This window comes from Saccostrea echinata, unplaced genomic scaffold, assembly GCF_033153115.1.
Source record: "Saccostrea echinata isolate AGI-Se365-2 ecotype Australia unplaced genomic scaffold, CSIRO_AGI_Sech_v1 ptg000005l, whole genome shotgun sequence".
NCBI classification, from domain to species: domain Eukaryota; kingdom Metazoa; phylum Mollusca; class Bivalvia; order Ostreida; family Ostreidae; genus Saccostrea; species Saccostrea echinata.
This window is the reverse complement of record NW_026889754.1, coordinates 8,529,847-8,553,371: the sequence shown is the minus strand read 5'-3', so window position 1 is coordinate 8,553,371 and position 23,525 is coordinate 8,529,847. Positions and strand designations below refer to the sequence as shown.

The 23,525-nt window shown below is 33.3% G+C and overlaps 1 pseudogene; it reads right to left on the bottom strand.

The window, feature by feature from the left end:
• Positions 1 to 3,116: 3,116 nt before the first annotated feature.
• LOC133179610 (THAP domain-containing protein 2-like) lies at positions 3,117 to 16,351 on the bottom strand (annotated as a pseudogene).
• Between the last annotated feature and the right edge of the window lie 7,174 nt (positions 16,352 to 23,525).

The following is a 23,525-nucleotide window of genomic DNA, read 5'->3' as shown; positions in this document are numbered from 1 at the left end:
AAAATTATAGTGGTTATATGGTAAAATGTGTGCACATTTTGTAATTTTTTTTCCACACTGGTCTAATATTTTGTATAGTCCCTAGCCCCACATTTCATTATAGTTTGTGTTCAACAAAAGAATGTATAATTTATCATGCTCTTGTTTAATATTTTCAAAATTACCAGTAAAGTATAAAAACGGTAATGAATAGCTTTTGCGACAACACCAAAAGAAGTTATAGAAGAATGATTGGTGTCCGTAGCCCTGTATAGTCCGTAGCCCTAATATTACAACTTCCAGAAAAAGTCATATACATTATTGATACAATAACTACAATACAGTAATATGTTTATTCGAACAAATACAATGTTTTTAAATACATATATCACTGTAATTAAAGATAAAGTGTCTGAAAATTAACATTTTTCAACTAAAGGCTTGCTTCTGTAGTCTGTCCTGTTCTGTTTGTGGTCACAACATATTTCTAAAAATATATGATAAAGTTTTCCTTCTTATGATACATACTATCAATCCATTTAGAATAATAAGCATTGGAACATTTTTAAAAGAATATTTGGCCACACAAATTCTACTTAGAAAAGGGCTACAGACTCTTCAAATAAATTTAGCAAATTTACAGACCATATACTAGTAACCATCTACTTCTTTATTAGCAAGAGATTTGTTTTCTGCCTGCATCACTGCAAAATGTGGCTTCAATGGTTTATTAGGTCCCATCAACCAGTCTTAACATCCCATATTGGGATTTGATCCCAAAACATAAGGATCAACTCCATTATTTGGCATTGAAAGTACAGTCAGTACATTAGACAATTGATCTTTAAGCACAGTATTATAAATACTCAAACTTAGTGGTGTGAACTGTTGTAGAAAACCAAAATAATAATATAAAAATTGCCCAAGAATTAATTATACTAATATATTTTCTTTAAGATGATTGTCAACAATAGAGATGTTTAACGGTGTAGTCCGTAGCCCCAGTGCTCTCATGAAATTCATCCTTCTTAGACATGTTAGATGCTAAATTAAAGTTCATTCTTGGTCTTTAGATGGTCTTAGACTATATTTTGTTATCGAAACACCAATTACATGTAGTTCTGACATGTATTATTTTGTTCTGACAATTCATATTTTACTCGTATTGGGAATTTATGCTAAGTTTTAGTTTTATTTTGTTAAATTTCACAGGATTTTTGTATAAATTGATTTAATATCCAACTGAAAGTATTTATTAAACAAATGTGAACTCCAAGATGATAATTTTAACAAATATTTACTGATACAAGCAACTATTTTTTCTATGGTCTCTCCTTAAATGAAAAATACTCTATGTATAGTCCGTAGCCCAAGGTCCCAAAATAGTCAATCAAAAAATACTTGACACAGTTTTTCTCTGAGTATTACCAAATAAGTTTGAAATTCTCATTCCCATATACAGTTTCTTTAGAAAAATTGAAAGTACTTTAATGCATTTTTCTTCAAGTGTCCAAATATTAAGAGTAGAAAAACTCTCAAAGATTAACAAATTTACCCATGTCCTTTGTATACTGTAACATTTTAATAGAAATGAATTATGTGATTTTTTCTGCTCCGACAATATTATTTGAAGTGTTTGTATTTGAATTATACTTTTTTTGTTCAGTTGAATATGATAAAGATAAATGTTATGCCTGAATATGTATAGTCCGTAGCCTACATGGGTCTCTGTTATAGTAAAAGTGAAATCTTTTAAACCGCTTGACAGAAATGGACAGAAATTTCAGACAATCTGCCAAAAGGATGTAGTGTTACATAGAGCATACTTGTAATAAATTTCATTTGACTTCATTTTTTTGTTAATCTGCAACCAACATGGGCACCTGATCTCGGCCAAGCCGCACTACAGAGGAGGACATGCCCTCGAGCAGAAATATGCCACTTGCTAAAGTAGCAGAAGAGCACCAGGTATCTGACAGATGTGTTCTACATGTAATGATTTGATGAAAACTTCAAAATGACTTCCTGGCATAAATGTTGAAAAGTTGGGAGAGAATTTATTCGTATATTTTATGCATTTCTGGCAGGGTTGTCCAAATCGGATATTAGTTGCACAAAATGTTCGTCGAACTGTGACATGTATGGAATGTAGAAAACCGAGGTGCATCTACAGTCGTAAGCAATTAACTGCCCGAGAAGAAAGGAGTCTTAGCAGAGTCTTAGAGCGGTACATGTACACATGTGGCTCAGTAATTACACCTGATGGTATGAATCATTTAAAATTCTACATGCGTATCTAAAAATTGAAAAAGCTGCTAACAATTTATCTAGGATAACACTCTATTGAAAGCAATGCTTTTTGATAATCATATTTTTCTGTCTTTATTTTTAGGAGATAGTCTGCAAGGCACGGTCTTTGTTAGACTACAGTTGGCTTGAGCCATACCAGTGGAAGTGGCATACTATTCTGCTAATGCTATCACTTGATAAACAACAGACAAACAATTTTAAACCCCAATTGTACATTTAGTTGAATGAGGAATTTCAACAGTTTCATTAAAAAAATTTCATTAAGTCATCATTAAAAATTTTATTGTTTGACACATACTTTGAGCAGCTTAAATTTCCACCTTGTGTCTTGTGGCTCCTTTTTGTCTCTCAGCGTCTTTGCTACACTCACGCGACAACAACAGACAATGGACAATTTATTTTGTTATCAGAAAAGCTTACCTAAGCCTTTGGCTCAGGTGAACTACAAATGCTTCATGTTCATTGCACACCTTCTATCCACAGGTACTATGTGGGCGAAGCACGAGGCCAAGAAGAGAGAACATATTTTAGGCAAGTGATAATGAGATGGAAGATGGACAGACAGACAGATAACACTGATCCTCAAGGCACCCACAGAGCAGATGGCCCTAAAAAATCTGTTTATACCGTAAAAACTCCCTCTTTGGCCCTCAAAAATCCGATCTCACTGAGTTCACCTGGAAATTCTACTTTCATTGCTTCCTCCAATTTAAATGAAGCCCTGTCAAAAGCCTTCAGTGCTGAGTTCAAAATGTGTCTCCTATGAACCACAACCAACTGCTTAACATTTCCCTCCTCAATTTTGTGTGTGTTCATTGTCCACTTTCTTAAATCGAGGTCAATGAAATGTTAGAGATTCCTGGCACACATGTTGGTAGTTCACTGCCCAATGAAAGAAGAACTGCAGCAGATTCTGACTTCGCAGTTTTCTTTTCTCTCTTGAAGGCTCTGATGTCGAAGGACTATATTCTGAACTGAATCGTTGGGTTGAGCCTTGTAGGAAAATATGGATGGCACATAATCTGGATTTGTGAGCTCTCTAGATGGATGACCTGTAACAAACCAAAGTCAAAAATTGTTTTTAGCAGATTTATGCATTAATCGAAAGTATATTTATACATAATCAAGTCCGGCACAATCTCTTGATTTTACAAAACAGCTGGAATGAGGTATATAGCCTATTAAGCTATTCAGAAAAGCGTGTTTTATTACAAATTTTTCTTAGATATGCTTTTTTCAGCATGCAGAAAGAGTCATACCTAAAACAAGTTGGTACAGTGATAATATTAATGAAACCTTGAACTTTCCTATAAACAATGCATGAAAAAACTGTTAATCAACTTGCGTGCTCTTGAGAGAACTGAATTGTAAGATCTAAAAATTTTGGGGCTATATAAATCAATTAATTTGTGACCACACAGTAATTTCTTGAATGAAATTATAAAGGGAGTTCAATAATGTTCAACAAGATATGATTGCGCCCATGGGAAAAGGGCCCTTATGGCAATTTTTACACATTTTAACTTTTTCATGGATATTAATATAGCAAGGTTAGAAGTTGCCAAATCTGAATTTTTATGGCCCTACGTCAACTCTAAGTAGGGTTTTTCTTCATTTAAATCAATGATACTTGAACAGGTAAACAATGACGTCATGTTACTTTCGCACCAACGTCAAAAGTTTTCAGAGTGAACATGACTTTCACTTTGCATTGTAATGTTACTACGGTTATAAATGTATGTTATTGAGCATTTCCAGAAACATTTTTGAGTCTTTGTCTCTTTTAATAATGTATAATATAATAAATAGTTGTATTAACTATTATCCATCATGCAGTGGTGTATAGAATTATGAGTGTTTGTTCGTTTGTTTGTTTTACATTTCACTATGCTGGAATGTCAGGAAACCCGAGAAGGAAGCGGCTTCTGTTCACTATAAATTTATTCTCTCAAAACCAAAGTATTTATCTCGTGTAATAATCGTTTGAGAAACCTGTAGAATTCATTCGAAAATCATCTCATTTTAAGCATGGCTCTCGATAATACAAGATGTCATTTTTGGGGGGGGGGGGGGGGGGGGTTGAATCCAGTATAAACGATATCTCTTTCAAAATGTGAAGTTCAAAAATATTTCAAAAAAATTCTCGGGAACGACAATAAAATAGATGCTGCTGGGTAGTGAAAATTTGTTGCTTTTTTTGTTTTTGTTTTCTAAATATAATTAGACAGAAAATTTGTGAAATGTAGTGAGTTACTGTATACGCTGTACAACAATTTAAGGACATTAAGTTGATACACTGCATGTTAAGCAATATTTGATAAGAAAAATTTTCAAACAAAAAATCAGAAGGACTTCTGCCCGTATGTGGTAACAAAACTTCTTTTTTTTAAATTGAAATGATACACATTTTTTCAGTCACAGCAAGGAAAATTTTTGAATAATTAATTTTAAGTAAGCAGGTTGATAAATTATAAATAAATGGATGAATTATAATTCATTTAAAATGAAAGGAACAGATCCAGGATGATCAGTGGTTGGATTGTGTGTGTAGGGGGGGGGGGGCTAAAAGTTAAATGACAGAAACATGCAATACTTGTAGTAAACATGAGTTTAATAGCATACGAGGGTTGTCTTATTTTTAAAAACTTCCTACAATTAAGGTGTGCAGGGGGGATGCCTTCCCACCACCAACCCCATAACCTCCAAATACGTCATTTGGTTAGGTTTGAAATAATATTGAAATAATTCCTTAATTTATTTTTGTACCTTGAACTCTCTCCTTACGTAAATGTATATATATGAGCAGGGTCATTTTCAAGACAAACAGCGATCATGAGCTGCACATGCCTGGAACTGGAAAATTAACTGCTACCAAATCTAGTTAATCATGAGAAAAATTGCGTCCTAGAATAACGATTTTGTTTGATTTTGTAAAATTAAATGGTTTTAGAAGAACATGTACACACTGGGTATTAAAAGATATCGGGTGTTTTATTCTCATTTCAACAAATTTTATCCGGACTTTGAATGAAATCAATATGTAATGTTTTTAAATTAATATCAAATAGATTTTTATAAGAAATAAATCATAAATAATTACATATATGTTTTTGTTATTAATCAATGACATGCAGATTAATTAATAGATTTTTTTTCAGCTGGGGGGGGGGGGGATTAATTGAAAGTTTTATATATTCAGTCAGTTAAATGCGACAGCTGGTTCATAATATTCCTTGACTGGCTGAGTTTTTAAAAGACAAATTTTTACGATGTGGCACACATTTAGGTACATGTAAATATTGTTATTTGATGATGTGTGAAGACCCCCCCCCCCCATCATTTCTCGCGGCTTCTTTATCGTATTAAATTCTAATGTTATTTTTTCAAATGTTATTGTATATGAAGTTTTACAATATAAAAATTCCATTCTGGCCCCATGCCAGAGACTTGGATATGCTTATCCTTGTAAAGATTTACAGATACACTGTAAAATAGTTAGGTCCCGGTAATATAAAATGACCCTGGCCCTCTTCCCCGGTCTCCTGCACTGCCACAAAAATAAAAACTTGCAAACATATTCTTAGTCCTTTGTGCAGTATATTTTTTAGCATTTAATTTAATTTGTACAATGCCTGTTTGAATACAATTTTATCTTAACCAGATTTATTTCAATAAATCCAAATAACAAAATCAGCCCGTTTACATAATTCAACGACAAGTTAAGCAATGTCATGCTAAACCGATAACTGAGATTATTATTTCAATAAGAAAACGAGTTTGATAATAGAACTGTAATGACATACAATGCTGAGATTCTATGAATGACAAGCATTATATATATTTGACTTTTAAGTGACTAAAAACTGCAGATAAAGCTAAAACCTTTGGACTTTTTTATGCACAACACGAGTACCAAAACGTTATATTTTCGAGTTACTGAAAATAAATAGACAGCAAAAGAAAAAAAAGAGATAGAGATTTCTGTTCATAATACGATATTGTTGTGTTTTTGAAAATTCGCCTTTTCATTAAAGTTTCACATTTCACATTGTATTAATAAACTGGATTTAATGTAACATCTCTCTCTCTCTCTCACACACATCAGGTATACATACATGTAAACTTTTTTTTAAGCTAGAACAATTAGAACAATTTTATTTCATTCGGTAGTTTTTGTTTGTTTTCAAGTACTTACATCGGAAGTGGCAACAACAAAAATAAGACGAAACGATTTTTTTTAAATTTCATTTTATTTAAATTTATGATAATTATTACTGAAAAAAAAATTAAAATTCAAGTTATTTTAAAAAAAATAATTTCATGTTAAAATAAATAGATGCACATGTAACAGATTTAAAAAATAAATGAAAGTCTGGTTCAATGTAGCATCTACATATATTTCTTACTCTGCATTTTTTTCTCTTTCACTTTGACAGCAGCTAGTTCCATGAGCTTTCAAAAATACTTTTAAAGAAAATATAAATATAATACTTACAATTAAAACGTTTTTTAACTAATTATAAGTAAGATTTTTAAAAATATTTTTTATACTACGGGAGCAAATTTGTAGGAATATGTTGATTTTGAATGGTGTTAAAAAAAAAAGAAAGTCCCTCTCTGGTACCTCTCTAGCATCTCGCTTGTCACAGTTACCTCTCTTGTTTTTATTTATAATGTCACAAGAACTGTGGGGAGGAAGGGAGGGTAGTACTAGGTGGTAAGTAAATCCTTCATTCATAAAATTACAACTTGAAAATCAAATTTTCAATTTCATTTCATTCGGTTTTACTTACAACCTAAAAATAGGCTGGTGGGAATCTTTATAAATTTTCTCTTCTCTTCATAGACTATATACATGAAAATTTCATTTTCTTAACCACTATGTGTGTGTGTATATATAGAGGATATTCAATGTTTTGTAGATGAATATGGAATTTATTTCACGAGTGGGACAGGATTTTTTGATATTTTCACGAGTGCGAAGCACGATTGAAAATATCAAAAAATCCTGTCTCACGAGTGAAATAAATTCCATATTCATCTACAAAACATTGAATTTTCTGTTTATTACATTTTCTTTGATTTTCCCTTTGCCTCTGTCTTTTCTTAACACAGTGTCATAGGCTTGACGTCATAGTTGAACGGTTGAGACGTCATAGCTTAGAAGTTGTGTGATTGAAAACATTACATAGTACAAGGATTTTAGCAACATATTTGGGAAGAAATTTGCAGTTTTAGCTCTATCAAGATGCTTAGTTACTATTTCTATCTTATGACAGGCCAGAAATTATTTTTTACTTACTTTGATATCCTTTCACATTGTGAGAGAATATCATTTTTGGTATCCTTTCACACTGTGAGAGAATATCACTTTTATTCAATAAATAAATCACAGTATTTCACTGTTGAAAATGTAATATATATATATATATATATATATATATATATGTACAGACCATGAAACGTGCTACTACCCCACACGCACGCTGCACGGTCTGCACGAAACGCTGCACGGTTTACACGAAATGCTTTGCACGAAAGGCTGCACGAAACGCTTTGTACACGTTTCTCACACGCTTTGTACACGTCTAAATTATAAACTCAAAAAAAAAAAAAAAAAAAAAAAAAAAAGCACACATTTCTATTTGTCACGCATAATTTGTTTTTTTGGGCATTAATTTTTTTTTTGTTCAAAAGTATTATATTAAAATCGTTTATTACCAAAATATAACTTTAGTAATTAATTTTAATTAATATTATATTGTGTTTATTTCATTGAACGGATTGATTTTCTTATGATTTACATGTAGCAATAAGTTTATTTTATTTAATTAATTCAGATTCCCTCTGTAATATGCAAAATTAATAAGTACATTGCAGAAAAGAGGATCTTTATGCATTTTCTTCATTTCTTTCTTGGGGGAGGGGGGGGGGATCTGGGGCGAGGAATATGTTGATTTTGAATGGTGTTAAAAAAAAAAGAAAGTCCCTCTCTGGTACCTCTCTAGCATCTCGCTTGTCACAGTTACCTCTCTTGTTTTTATTTATAATGTCACAAGAACTGTGGGGAGGAAGGGAGGGTAGTACTAGGTGGTAAGTAAATCCTTCATTCATAAAATTACAACTTGAAAATCAAATTTTCAATTTCATTTCATTCGGTTTTACTTACAACCTAAAAATAGGCTGGTGGGAATCTTTATAAATTTTCTCTTCTCTTCATAGACTATATACATGAAAATTTCATTTTCTTAACCACTATGTGTGTGTGTATATATAGAGGATATTCAATGTTTTGTAGATGAATATGGAATTTATTTCACGAGTGGGACAGGATTTTTTGATATTTTCACGAGTGCGAAGCACGATTGAAAATATCAAAAAATCCTGTCTCACGAGTGAAATAAATTCCATATTCATCTACAAAACATTGAATTTTCTGTTTATTACATTTTCTTTGATTTTCCCTTTGCCTCTGTCTTTTCTTAACACAGTGTCATAGGCTTGACGTCATAGTTGAACGGTTGAGACGTCATAGCTTAGAAGTTGTGTGATTGAAAACATTACATAGTACAAGGATTTTAGCAACATATTTGGGAAGAAATTTGCAGTTTTAGCTCTATCAAGATGCTTAGTTACTATTTCTATCTTATGACAGGCCAGAAATTATTTTTTACTTACTTTGATATCCTTTCACATTGTGAGAGAATATCATTTTTGGTATCCTTTCACACTGTGAGAGAATATCACTTTTATTCAATAAATAAATCACAGTATTTCACTGTTGAAAATGTAATATATATATATATATATATATATATATATGTACAGACCATGAAACGTGCTACTACCCCACACGCACGCTGCACGGTCTGCACGAAACGCTGCACGGTTTACACGAAATGCTTTGCACGAAAGGCTGCACGAAACGCTTTGTACACGTTTCTCACACGCTTTGTACACGATTCTCGCACGCTTTGGCCTCGATCTGGAGTTTTCTATTCGGAATCTCTCGGGCATTTATTTTTTTTTACGGGTTAATTATAGATTAATTAAGAGTCGCAATCTTTTATAGAACGTTTTAAATTAAAACTCGCTACACCTGTACTACATGTATATAAACAGATGGAAATATTCAAAGTGAGGTAGTTGATAATTATAATGATTGTCATTCCGTTTATAATTCGCTTGTTTTAAGGTGATATACCCATCATCGTCAGTGTACAAACCTTTTTTCCACTAAAGTCTAAATTATAAACTCAAAAAAAAAAAAAAAAAAAAAAAAAAAGCACACATTTCTATTTGTCACGCATAATTTGTTTTTTTGGGCATTAATTTTTTTTTTGTTCAAAAGTATTATATTAAAATCGTTTATTACCAAAATATAACTTTAGTAATTAATTTTAATTAATATTATATTGTGTTTATTTCATTGAACGGATTGATTTTCTTATGATTTACATGTAGCAATAAGTTTATTTTATTTAATTAATTCAGATTCCCTCTGTAATATGCAAAATTAATAAGTACATTGCAGAAAAGAGGATCTTTATGCATTTTCTTCATTTCTTTCTTGGGGGAGGGGGGGGGGGATCTGGGGCGAGGAGGGGGGATTACCGAGATCTTACTAGTGTATCTCTAAATCTGACATGGCTAAAGACCACCGGCAGTCGTTTCAGTAATTATACTGTCGGGAAAAAAACATTAGAGAAACATGTAACTGTGCTTAAGAATATTCATGTCTCAAGCGAGATTAGATTAAATAAAACATTTTATGCCAAATGGTAAATACAGAGTTTATTTTAACATTAGAGTTCTATATGGAGGAAAGGAAGAAGAACCCGGGGGGTTATAATGGATAAGAAACTCTCTCTCTACATGTACATAAAATAACAACAATATACATGTACCCATCATTATAAAACTCGGTTGAGTGAAAATCTTTATATAATTTACAAAAAGTCACGGCACTCAACTTACCACGCAATGTTCGTGTATGCATGTTCAAGTACATTATATGAAAACTCAACTATTTAAAAAATTACAAATTAAAGCTGCCTGATTTATAAAACAACTAATACGTAGTTATTCATGAAATATATGGAGATAACGAACAGTATTCAAGCTCAAAAGTCCATTAAACAGTACAAAATAGGAGCAGAGCAAACACGAACCTCTAAACATCAGAGGTGGGATCAGGTGCCCTGGAGGAGTGAGCATCCCCTGCCGACCGGTCACACCCGCCGTGTGCTCCTTGTCATGATCGGGAAATAACGGAAAAATCCGTCGACAATTCAGTGTGTAAATAATGGCTTAACAACTAGAATGAAAAACGTCCGTCAGCATTTGACTCAATGATAAATTGTATTTGCTGACAAGGTCATTGTATCGACCATAGAACTTACGAAATGATGACTTTAAACGAGACAGCTGATATTCTTGTTTCATCAACTTGTTTGTCAATAGTTTACCTCGTTTTAGAAAGTGTACATACGTAGAGCATGCTCTTGCGTATCGAATCAACTGAGAAATATATACCCCGTATGCAGGTGATGAAGGTATATTGCTGCATAAGTAAGGGAAGTTGACGATTGAAAATTAAAGTCATCACGTTTATATTGATTCCTAAACTCTTTTTTATTAAGACTGCCGAACAGTCCACTGTTTACGGAAATTCGGGTCGATTAAAAATAAAATCCATGGATATTATGTGTACCCATTAAATAAAAAAAATAAGCATTTAATATCACAAATTTAAACTCAATCGTTATTCTCGGGTGTATTTTAGCCATGATTGACAAAAGATAAAAGCAGAATAAGTTTCAGTTCCCTGCCCGTGAAGCCTGTGGTCGCTGTTGTACATGTAAATGACCTTGATCACAGTTGCACATTGCAAATGGGAAGTTGAAGGTGTAAATATTCCAATATATTTTAGGTGGTGCATCCGATGCACCGCATAAATAATTTATTTCTTTATACAAAAGAAAGTTAATTATGCTTTTTAACAGTCGGTATCGACAATTGAAAATTACAGCTTGCGTATTTAAAATGCGCCACCCCCCTTCGGAAATATCTAATCCTGCGTCCGTAAATGCATGTGAATTATAACTCATATATTTTTCAATTATTAATCAACCGATGCTATGTGTTAGAAGACTATTAATGACACAGTTTTAACCAATATTATTTAATACAATCTGGTAATAAATAGACAAGAGCGGAGTCCTGATAAAATTTCGCTTGAAATTTCGTTTGTTGCTTTCTTTGATAAATAATAAAAAAAAAAACTATCGATCACCCCGATAGTGCATTAAAATCAATTCATTAAAATTGTTGCACATACACTGTAATTAGATATAATTATCTTTAATAAATTCTGTCCATCTTTATTTTGAGAAAAAAAAAGAAACACAAATTAAATATACATTGCCGTGTAATTTTATTTTGTTGCTCTCATACTTTTTTTTAATTTCACTCTTAAAATACTTCCAGTATAACATATCCGAATAATATTAGCAATAAACACCAATATTTTATATCCTGACCCATCGATAGCCATATCTAAGATGAAATGACTTCCAAATGAATCCTACGCGTTTCTCGCACGAAAGTCGCACGTTTCTCACACGCTTCTCGCACGCTCGCTACACGGTTTGCACGAAATGCTTTGGAGCTTACACGAAACGCTGCACGGTTTACACGAAACGAAAAGCGCACGAAAGTTACACGCTTTTTGGGGGGTAGTAGCACGTTTCAGGGTCTGTATATAATAACCAAAAATGTCAAAATTTACATATATCGCAACTCGCAGAAAAAAATAAACTTTAATGTTTTAATACTGCTGCATCCACATCTTTCAAATAATATTTTGTGAATGTAGACTCTGACTTCCAATCTGCAGAGTTCAAAATAGATGACATGCTTGAACCTTTTAAAAGTGCCCAACAAGGACTAAAAGAACGTGTTGAATGACTTTTTACCTCAATATTGTCATCATAAGCCATTTTGATGGTATTAACAATCCATCTTGATATTGTTTGTGTTGAAACAGGTTTATGGGGACTATTTAAAGATAGAAACAATTTTGTTTCATCTTTATCCTTCAAAGGAGATGTCTGAAGTTTTCTGTTCTCTTCAAATAAAAAGCTATTGCTCTTTTAGGATCTAACTTTTTATTTTCTGAAAAAGTTCGTAGAAAAATCTTGGCACCAAAATGATTCATGCGATCTTGTTTTGACAGTCCTTGTCTCACAAACGTCACTCCTCTGTTTGTCACTGTCACAGCTCCCTCGCCTAACTTCAGGGCTTGGATGTCTGAGCACCTCCGAAATACTACAAGAAAAACAGTCTTGTAAGTCACATGTTTTAAAGAAGCCAATTTCAGAGGTTCAAAAAGGTCCTTTTTGAAGCATAGCTAGTACTTTATGCAAGTCCCAGTCAGGTACTACACTAACTTTTGGAGTTCTTGAATTGAAAACGCCTTTAAGAAGACGAATAATGTACGGATGCTGTCCTACAGGTACACTGTCAATAGGAGTCAAAACAGAAGAAAGCATCGACCTGTAACCAGCAATAGTTCTATATTGTAGACCCTCCTTATACAATTCTGTCAAAAATTCTGCACAATCTACTAAACATACTGAATAGAGATCTTTATTCCATTATCACACCAACTACTGAACTTTCTGAATTTACAATTGTAGTCAATTTAGTTCCTTTTCTCCATGATGCTGATAAAAGTTTTCTAGTTTCTTTTGAAAAGCCTTTACTTTTGAAATTTCTGTTGATAGAAGCCATGTCGTCAGATTGAATATCTTTGGATCTGGATGATAAATGTTTGACCTTGGTTGAACTAAGAGATCTGGAAATGTTTCATGTGTGACAGAATTTTCGGAATGAGACATCGGAGGGTACGCGTATGCAATCATCTTGTCCCATGATATTGACAATGCATCTATTGCTAGAGCTTTCTGATCTGGAATCCAAGAACAGTAAATTGGAGTCTTGTGATTCCATTTCGAAACAAATAAATCTATCATTGGTTTATCCCAAACACTGAATATCTGATTAAGTACCTGATTGTTCAGAGACCATTCTGTATGCTGAATCTTTACCCTGGACAGGTGATCTGCAATTAAATTCAAATGACCTGCTAGATGAGCAGCTTTCAGTAAAATGTTGTTTTGAATTGCCAATTTCCACAACTTCCAAACACTTAAACAAAGGTCAGGTGATTTTGTTCCCCCATTTTTGTTTCTGAATTGCACTACAGTGGTGTTGTCGCATCGAATGATCTTTCAGATATGGAAGAAAATATACAACTCACTGCTTCTAATTCTAGATGATTGATGTGCAGGGACTTCTCGTTCTCTGCCCATATCCCCTGATAAAATTTCTTCTCTATGAACCCCCGAACCCCATGTTCGAAGCATCTGCTGTGAGGGTTATAGTTGCCTCCCATGGTCGAAGGGATCTGCCCTTTAAAGTGTTTACTCTCGTTAACCACCAATTTAAATGTTCCACAAGGTGTTGAGTAATGGGAATCTGAGAATCTAGATCTCTGGACGACGGTTTCCAGAAATGTAACAGATGTAACTGCATTGGTCTTATGAACAGTCTAGCATAAGGAATCAGTTCTAGACAAGAGGCCATTAAACCCAATACTCTCAGGAAATTCTGTGCTGATGACATCTGATTCCCTGTTAGTATTAAGGTTTGAACTGCTTACTCTAAATGCTGAACTCTCTCTAGGGTTGGAAAAACTAAACCCTGATTTAGTCTGAATAAACTCCCCAAGTAGACTATTTTCTGACTGGGAATCAATTATTGAGATTTCTTTCTGTTGATTATGAAACCTAGGTGTAACAACTTGAGCACTTTCTGTCGATCCAACACTAAATTCTATGGAGAGACATTGACTATTAACCAATCGTTTAGGTAAGATACCAGTCTGATATTTTGTACCCGAAGATAAGCAGCTGCTGTTGCTACTATTTTGGTAAATACCCTTGGAGCTTGGATTGGACCAAAACATAGAGCTTTGAATTGATAAGCTTTTTCTGGAACAAAAAAACGAAGATACTTGCGATGACTTGGATGCATTGGTACATGTAGATAAGCATCTTTGAGATCGAGAGAAATTGCCCAATCGTTCTTGTTCACCAAATTGATTACTTTTATCAATGTGTCCATTTTGAAATGCCTTTTCACCATATACCTGTTTAGAGGTCTTAGATTTATAAGTTCCCCAGATTTTTTTGGTTACTAGAAAGAATGTACTGTAAAAACCGTTCTGCATTTCCATGCAAGGAACAGGCTCTATTGCACCTTTTCCCAATAATTTTTGAACCTCGTCTAATATAAGAGAATTGGTATTTGTTTTGCGTATACCTGTCTGAATTGAGGAATAGAAAAATTCTAATTTTAGACCCTCTTTCAGAGTTTGTAAAACCCATTTGTCGTCTGTTATTTTTTCCCAGTGATGGTAGAATTCTTGAAGACGACCTCCTACAGGTATGTAGGGACACATGCATTGATATTATTTCTGAGTCATTGATTAGATTTAAAGTTGTGAAAAAAACTCACTTTGTAATTCTTTCCACGTAATGCTCTGTTTGCCTGAGCAAATCTGTTTCCTGCTCCATAACTGTAGTCTGAACAGGTAGTTCTCTGTCTTTTGGGTTGAGCCTCTGAATATATATGTAAGCTTTTTCTTTTATAATTGTTCTGCTGAGAAGTATAGGACCTCTACTACTTGCAGATTTAGACTTGAAATCTGGCAAAACTTCAGTAAGTTGTTTATTTCTTTCTGTTTTCGCTTTCAGTTTGTCATCAAACTGACTCCCCAGAACATCATCTCCTGTCAGAGGAAGTGAAAGAATGGTGGAAGCATAGTCTTTATATTCACTAAGCCCTGAATCAAACATGGTGGCTTTGCGTCTTATTATATGATGATAGGTTCTTTATCTTGTAGCGAATCTAACAAGAAACCCAATGCTTGTTGTGTATAAAAGTTCGAAATAATAGCCATCCTCGAAGCGAATTGTCCTTGGTAACCCAACTTCTCCACTGCTCTAAGGGATTTGGTATAGAGTCCTGGTGAATTACCAAAAGCTCCCTTCTGTCCATATTTTTTGATAAGTAATGATTCTACTGAGTCATCCAAAGAAGGCACATTTAATATGTCCTTACTATCTTTACTTACTGAAAATAAAGTCTTGTAACTTTCCTTGTATGATGTCAATTTAGAAGGATTATCTGTCCTCCAGGATTTGCTCATTAATTCCTTCTGACTTACATCCAGACACAATCCCACATCTGTATTATCTGTTAATGAAGCATCAGAACCGAAAATTGCAGTGAGTTTACTTACGTTGTTTTCTTTATTTTCTGTTGAATTTGCATTAGAAGTGTACATGGAAAAACGTTCTTCTTCCTCACATAATACTTCGTACAATATGGGGCTCAGAACCGTTTTGTACATTGTCAGTAACCGAACGGTCCATTAAAACTTGAAAAATTTGGTCAATTTTGTTATCTATTTGCCCCATTTGTTCTTTCTGACTAGCAAGTCTTGCTTCGAAATCTTCAAATTCTATTCTGGTCGTGGTCCTCTTCTTTTTTTCCTGACCGTGTTTTAGATGTAATAACAGAAGATATCTCATTTTCTGCCATAATTTTCATACGATGGGGACAGATTGTCAAAGATGTTGACTGTTTGGCCCAGAAAAATAAACTGATTAGAGGAAGAGGAACTAAGCGTGTTTAGGACTAATCTGAGTCAGTAAAGCGCTTTATTTAAATCGAGTTGACTGTGGTAAAGGGAGATAAATTCTTACGTATATTTTCTGGGTGGTAAGTAAAACCGAATGAAATGAAATTAATTTACCGTTTATGAAATGTTTGGAGCAGATTATGGAATGTTCAGTAGGCTCCCAGTCGTCTCTCTTAATGGCCGAAACCCACTTTGCTCTCAGGTGAGGGTCCCTAGGTATTCGGAAAAACTTCAGATCTATCCCTGGTATCTGCCGGTTTTACAGCCATAAGCACAGCAGTGGGCAGGCATGGTGAAGAATTGAAACAAGAGAATCCAAACACCAGGTCTATATCACAGGTCATAAAGGTAAACAATCAAAATGGCGGCTATACAGGTAAACTACTATTTAAAGAAAGCGGTGGCTTTGCCCTATATAGTACTGCGCATGCGCTATCGCACGGAATTATGGGAAGGATTTTTTTTGAAAATTTAAGGTGCGTAATAAGATCTATTTCTCTTAAAATAGATTTTTAAATTTCAATATTAATGCAGACATTACTTTTTTCAGATTGGCGAGCTCGCAAAAAATAGCACTACGTCTCGAAAAGAGATCCAACTGGCAGTGGAGGGTCGCTCTGCCCTTCTGACCCTTTGGGGAGAAAGGGCAGAGCAGACCAACATAACCCTTGGGGCCATGTATGATATTATAGCCCTCAAGGCCGCGAATGAATTTCGCGGCCAGAGGGCTTATTGCTCTACCCCTTCAACAACGTTCAAGGTAAATAAACATGTTTAAATAAATTACTTAGGATTTTTTAATTTATGGAAACCTAAAAGTTATATTAAATAAAAATTCAGGAATTTCAATGAATTAATGTACACACACATAAATTATTTCTAGATGGTGGAAGAAGAAGAGTTAAAGGAGGAAAATTTTGAAGGAGTAGTGGGATCGATTTCTTTTGACAGGAATACATTTAGTCTTACACGGTAGATGAGGACACTGTCAATTATTTTATATTGACAATCTCAACAGAAATTTATCAATCCCATTTTGGACTTGAAATTGTGTATTATTTTTTAAAAATTAGTTTTTCATGGAAAAAAATATTTAAAATAAATTGCGCAGGAAAAATATACAAGAAGTACATGTATGTTCTATACTTTTTTTGCAATGGCGATACGGCTTTGTTGGTGCACGTGGTAGAAAAATTGAGTGAAAAATTTATTTACAACAATTTTATTTACATACAAAATTTTATCGTACAACATTAGTTCTATGGCAACAAAATTCATTCTCAAAAAAAAAAAAAAAAAAAAAATATTGCTTCCTTTTAAGTTTATAATGAAAGCATTTATTATACCCCCCCCCCCCGCAAACGAAGTTTAGGGGGGTATATTGGAATCAGCTTGTCCGTCTGTCTGTAGACGAGATTTTGTCCGGACCATTTCTTGGAAACTGTTGCAAGGATTTGTCTGAAAATTTGTACACTTATTATTTGCCATATGAAGGTGTGCACCTGGTATTTTCATCATGATTGGATAATTTTTTTGTATTTTACAGGTTTTTTTCTTAATTTTTATTATGTGGATTTGTCCAGATCTGTTCCCAGAGACTATTGCATAGATTTGTATGAAAATTTGTACACTTATTATTTACCATATGAAGATGTGCACCTGGTATTTTCAACATTATTTGATGATTTTTCTACATTTTACAGTTTTTATTTTCATTTTTATTGACTTAGTCATTTCGGGTTTATGTCTAAGGTTTGAGACATAGAATCTAGAACATCTGTACAAAAATGTGAACTACAGCTTAAAACAACTCATTAGAACTTAAAAAAAAAAATCACAAAGTATTAAAAACAGTTTTTACATTATACAGCAGATAGTGTAAATTCATTTGTTCCTTGGGAGTAATGAGTGGACATGCATCCAGTTAAGATTAATTAATGAGTTCAGTGTGGGAAGCTGTTAGGGCATCTCTGATCAAGCAGGTCATATCTGTATCTCCTGGGAATTGGGCAGAAAGAAATAAAGATCTCTGTTGTCTAAGTCTCTTAATTGTAATTTATATCTGTCAAAATACATAGTTACTGGAACCAGCATTTTATTTTTAAAATGAGTTTGATACAAGTTTGGCTTCCCAGAAAGCCTGAAATGTCATCTCTTTGGCTTCATTAATGTCACAGAATAAACAGTGGAATGCAACATTTTTTCCTCAGCTATTACAGACAGAAGAACATTTTTCTAAAGGGGTCGGGGGGGGGGGGGGGCACAGAATAAACAGTGGAATGTAACATTTTTTTTCCTCAGCGATTACAAGCAGAACTTTTTTCAAAAAAAGGGGGGGTTAGTCAGAAAAAAAATTACAACTTACCTGAATAATCTTTCACTAGGAAAAAAAGGGGGTGTTCAAACTTGAAATTCTTATTTCGTGGATGGGAGGGAAGATTTAAACTTTTTGACTCTCTCGAAAACACATTGGGGGGGGGGGGGGGGGGTATGAATGTGCTGCAACAAAAAATGTGGGGAAGGTAGAGGCAAGCTGCCTTTCAGTAAACATTTGCAACAGTAATTTTAAATATTTTTTGTATATGTGTTAAAAAATGTAACCACTCAGCAGTATTCGTAAAATTTGTAAACAATTGTTATACAAGAGGATGGGTAAAAACCTTAGCGTTCCTATTGACTTTACATCACAGCAGCTTACTCGGACAACAGCCAAGAAGTTTAAAGCGCTAACTTGAATTAGTCCGGTGTCATATAGTGAGACTCCCACCCCCATAGTGAGACTTCCCCCCGGAAATACGGCTATATATAGCGGTAAGACTCCCCGGTGGGGGGGGGTTACTATATAGTGAGTCTTCCCCCTAAACGACCATAGTGAGGCTTCCCCCTTCCATGTTCAGTAGTATTTTATTTACATCGACGATGTATATATATTTGCATTTTGATAATGATCTTATAAAATAAATTGATTGATTGTATGTTGTTTTACGTCCCATTCGAGAATTTTTCACTCAGACGTCACCATATACCGGTGAAGGGCTTCAAATTTTGACCTTTACTCGGCACTCAGGGCCATTGAGCAGTGAGGGATCTTTATCGTGCCAACGCCTGCCGTGACACGGGGCCTCGGTTTTTAAGGTCTCATCCGAAGGACCCGCAACTTTCACTTCAAAGTGCCGAGCGCATGGCGAAGGAACAGTTGCTACCCATTTTTTATCGACTTAGGTCAGTTCGAACTCACGACCTCCCGATCACGAAGCGAGCGCTCTACCGACTGAGCTTACCGTGAACGGTCTTATAAAATAGATACATGTATGAATAAATATAGAAGTGCGCATTAAAAATTTATCGTGCACATTAATTGAATTGTTCCAAAATGATTCTTATCAAAAGAAATACATTGAACATTTAATAGATCATTACTCGTGGATTCTTGGAATTTGCTTATGTTACCCTTCATGGGTAATGCAATAAATACAATATAGTAAAGAAAGATGTATACTTGTAACAATAACGTACATTTTTCATTCAGTTATCTCACATCAATATACATGTACATGTCATCCCATAATTATTTTTGGCTAACAAACTGTTAAAAGGCTATTAAGATGTTTTAATTATTAATTAACGGAGAACTTTTATTCATATACTGAAAAATATTGTTTTACAATGAAATAAAATATTCCGGAAACTACATTTGAGGGGAAGTCTCACTATGAAAGGGGGGAGAGACTGGCTATATAGTGCGACTTCCCCGGGAGAAGTCTTACTCTATCGCCAGTCGATCTTCCGGGGGAAAGTCTCACTATATAGCCAGTCTTCCCGGGGTATATCTCACTATATAGCCAGTCTTCCGGGGAAATCTCACTATGGGGAAGTCTCACTAAACGACACTGACCCTCAATTGATTTCGAAAGATTTTCCACTTTTAAATATATGGTTTATCCAAAGAAATAACCCTCACATGCATTTAAATATAGGTCAGTAATAAAATTTACACGGTATAAGCTAAAATTAGGCATTTACAAATTATCTGAAAGAGTACCAATTTACCAACCCTGATATTTAGGCTGTTCAAGGAAACAATCATTTTATATAATAATATTTCAAGAATAAGAGAAGTGATTTGATAGCTTTTTTTTTGCCACTAACCAATAATGCAATTTAAAATTACACAAAGAAAATGATTGCAGATGCTATAATTATAAATTCTCAAAATACGAGTCGGGTAAAGAAAATGCGTCTTTTATACAAAGGTAACAATATTGTATTTCTGACATTTATTTTTTATAGAACAAAAAACAAAGAATAGTGCAGACATGCGTAAAAATTCACAATGATTATATAATCTTTCTTCCAATGCCTGTAGTTTTAACATTAACTATTTGTTTAAAAAAAAAATTTAAAAATGGCATCAGGTTATTGAATGACTAAGATACACATAAAGGTAAAATTTTCGACATCAATTCACATCAGTCGTATTTAAACTTTTAATGCGAGTATTTACTTTGATTTTGTTTTTCTGTAAATTCTTAGATTCACGCCTTGGCTGATCTAATCGATGCCATATAAAGTGTACTTTGATACACACGCACTGGCCATCATTTACGTAACAGCCTAGATAACTGCATGTTATTTGAAGACCCGCTACTTTGTTTTTCTGTAAATACTTTGATCCACGCCTTGTCCGTTCTAATCGATGCCATGTTTAGTGCATTCTGATACACACGCGCTGACCATGATTAGATAACTGCATGTATTTTGAAGACCCACCACTACCCAAGCGATATTGTCTCTGTGACTCTCTATGATTTATGTGTAGTTTTTCTTTTTTAAGATGGCCTGTTTGACAGATTGCCAATTCTTTGTCATTGAGCAGTTTTGTTTACATCTCTATATTTAGAAATCGTGTCATTTGCCAGACCACCAGCTTATCAATGGCAGCTTACACTGGGGCTTCATATCCGGGGTTACAAACTTAATGTGTCATCTCGAGAGAGAGATGACAATAAAGGTATTAAGATCAATTTGATTTTGTATTATTAATTATGATAGTTTTTTTTTTCAACAATCAATTTGCAGAGTGTCTTGTCTCACAAAGATGACAGATAGTTGCGAACTATTTTTTCAATGTAATAAAAAACACTGTAATTATTAGTATTGATGTTTTATTAGGCTGCACCTTAGTTTCATTCATTAAAAAAAATATGAGTAAATAAATTTTCATTCTAAATGTTTAAGCAAATTGTGAACACCTCTCACATCTAGAAAATAGTAGTGATTTGGTACCTTCTTTGAAAAACCCAGCGGGGGGTATTTGTCCCTTTTGGACAGTTCTAGTATTTCTACTGGAAATGTAGATTACCGTTTTTCTTTCTTTCATGTGTAATAATTTACTTGTATATTATCAACCGAGTAAAAGAAAAGAAAACAGAAAATAATTTTAATTTAATATTTATTACAGCAAAATTCATTGATTTATTTATCATTAACATGTCCTGAAAAAAAAAATAATATAGCTTTGTATATGATTACTATTTCAATAACATTATATGATTATTTAAAATAATTACACCTACTTCATTTCAACGGAAAAGAAAAATATTAAGTTAATTTTCATTCTTTCATCCATGTTAATTGTTACAGATTCACTATACAAGGAGAAAAAATTTAAATCATTGAAAGACTGAACAATATTTCATTCATTGTTTTGTAAAAACAAATTCCAAATTTCAGAATCCTTTCCCTACTTCAGAAAAAATTCTTAGCAAAGAAGTATTATAGTTAAATATACTTTACTATTGTTAAATATAGTAAATCAACGTTTTCACTTTAAATCATCATATATATGTATATATGTATATATAAAATAAATAATTGATATGTAATTTTAGAAATATTAAGGTTCTAAATCTTTAAAAATGTTTTGGAGTAAAGTGTCATAAAAAATTAAAAGTATCAAAGTATTTACCATAGTAAATTATAGTTAACTATGGTAATTTGTTGTTTTTATTATTATTACATGCTATTTATGTTTCAAATTATTACCAAGTTTATAAATTTAATTTTACAGGAATCTGGTAGAGATTTCGGGGGACTTATTAACTATGACTGATGAACAAAGAGAGTCCCTCTTCCCTAATAAAAAGTTTGTCCAGGGAAAGAGGGTACAGGGGAGGAAAAGAAAAGGGGAGATCATGGAAATGTAAGAACTTAAGTTTTTATCTAATATATGTCATTTTAAAAAACACTATGAGGATGATTTTTTAAAATATATTTCATATATAAATACATCATAAGAAAAGCATCATTGAACTGAATCCTTTCTCATTCTGTATATTTCTTTCTTTTTCAGCTCAAACAAAATAAAAAGAAGTAAAAAATGGACCATTTTGTTGTTTTCATATTTGTATATATTGATTTAATTCAAATTCTTGAGATTGTGAATTATCCAGGCCCCAGGATGGATCATGAAAAATCATAAGCTTAATACAAAATCTTTATGTTGTAAAAAGTATTGTAGAAGTTAAGGATTCAAAAATTCAAATATTTTATAAATCTGCTTTACAAACGCGCGATCTGCAAATTTAGAGATTAATTCAATTATTTATCATTTTACAGACGCCTGAAAATTTGACTTAAGTCTAAAACTTTTTTTGATCCTGGGACCTGTCCTAGGATCATGAAGCAGACTTAGACCTAAGACAAATTTTTAATCGCCTGTTAATTGTTTATTAATTATTAAATTAATCTCTACATTTGCAAATAAAACACTTTTGTGAAGCAATATTGAAAAATATTTTAATTTTGGTCTGCTTGACTTCTACAACATTTAAGTACAATATAAAGAATTGACTTAACTTAGGTTGTTTCATGATCCTGGGGCCAGATCTTCATCCATCACACGTACATGTACTCTTCAATGAAAACTGATTACAGAAATAGCTAGCACTATTGATAAAAAAGAATGGGATGTCTTCAGACGTTTTTAACAATTTTTCATATTGATTTCCGGACACTGTGATATTTCTTTCGTTTTATGAATATATAAACACTTGACCTTTGACCTTGAAATTGGGTCAAAGTAAAGGTTAATCAAACTCCGGCTGATGTAATCAAATAATCATATGTGCTTTGAACTTTGGCTTGACCTTTGACCCAAGGTTCATGAGAATATATTTTTACATAGCTCTCAGCAAAAACCTTTTTTAACAAGAGGCCCAAGGGCCTTAACGGTCACCTGAGTATGATACAATAATTTAAAGGATGCATAGAGTATAAAATGAACTGAAAGGTGAAACTTTGTTGCCCAAAAGAAAAAAAAAATAGGGTGATCATGATCAACAAAATAATTGGTCTTAATATTCATTAACAGTTCATACATTAGGTTCTAATCTGTTCCCCATTTATCACTATCACCATACAGTATATTAACAATTTATCAATGCTTCTGTACTATTTTAATCCC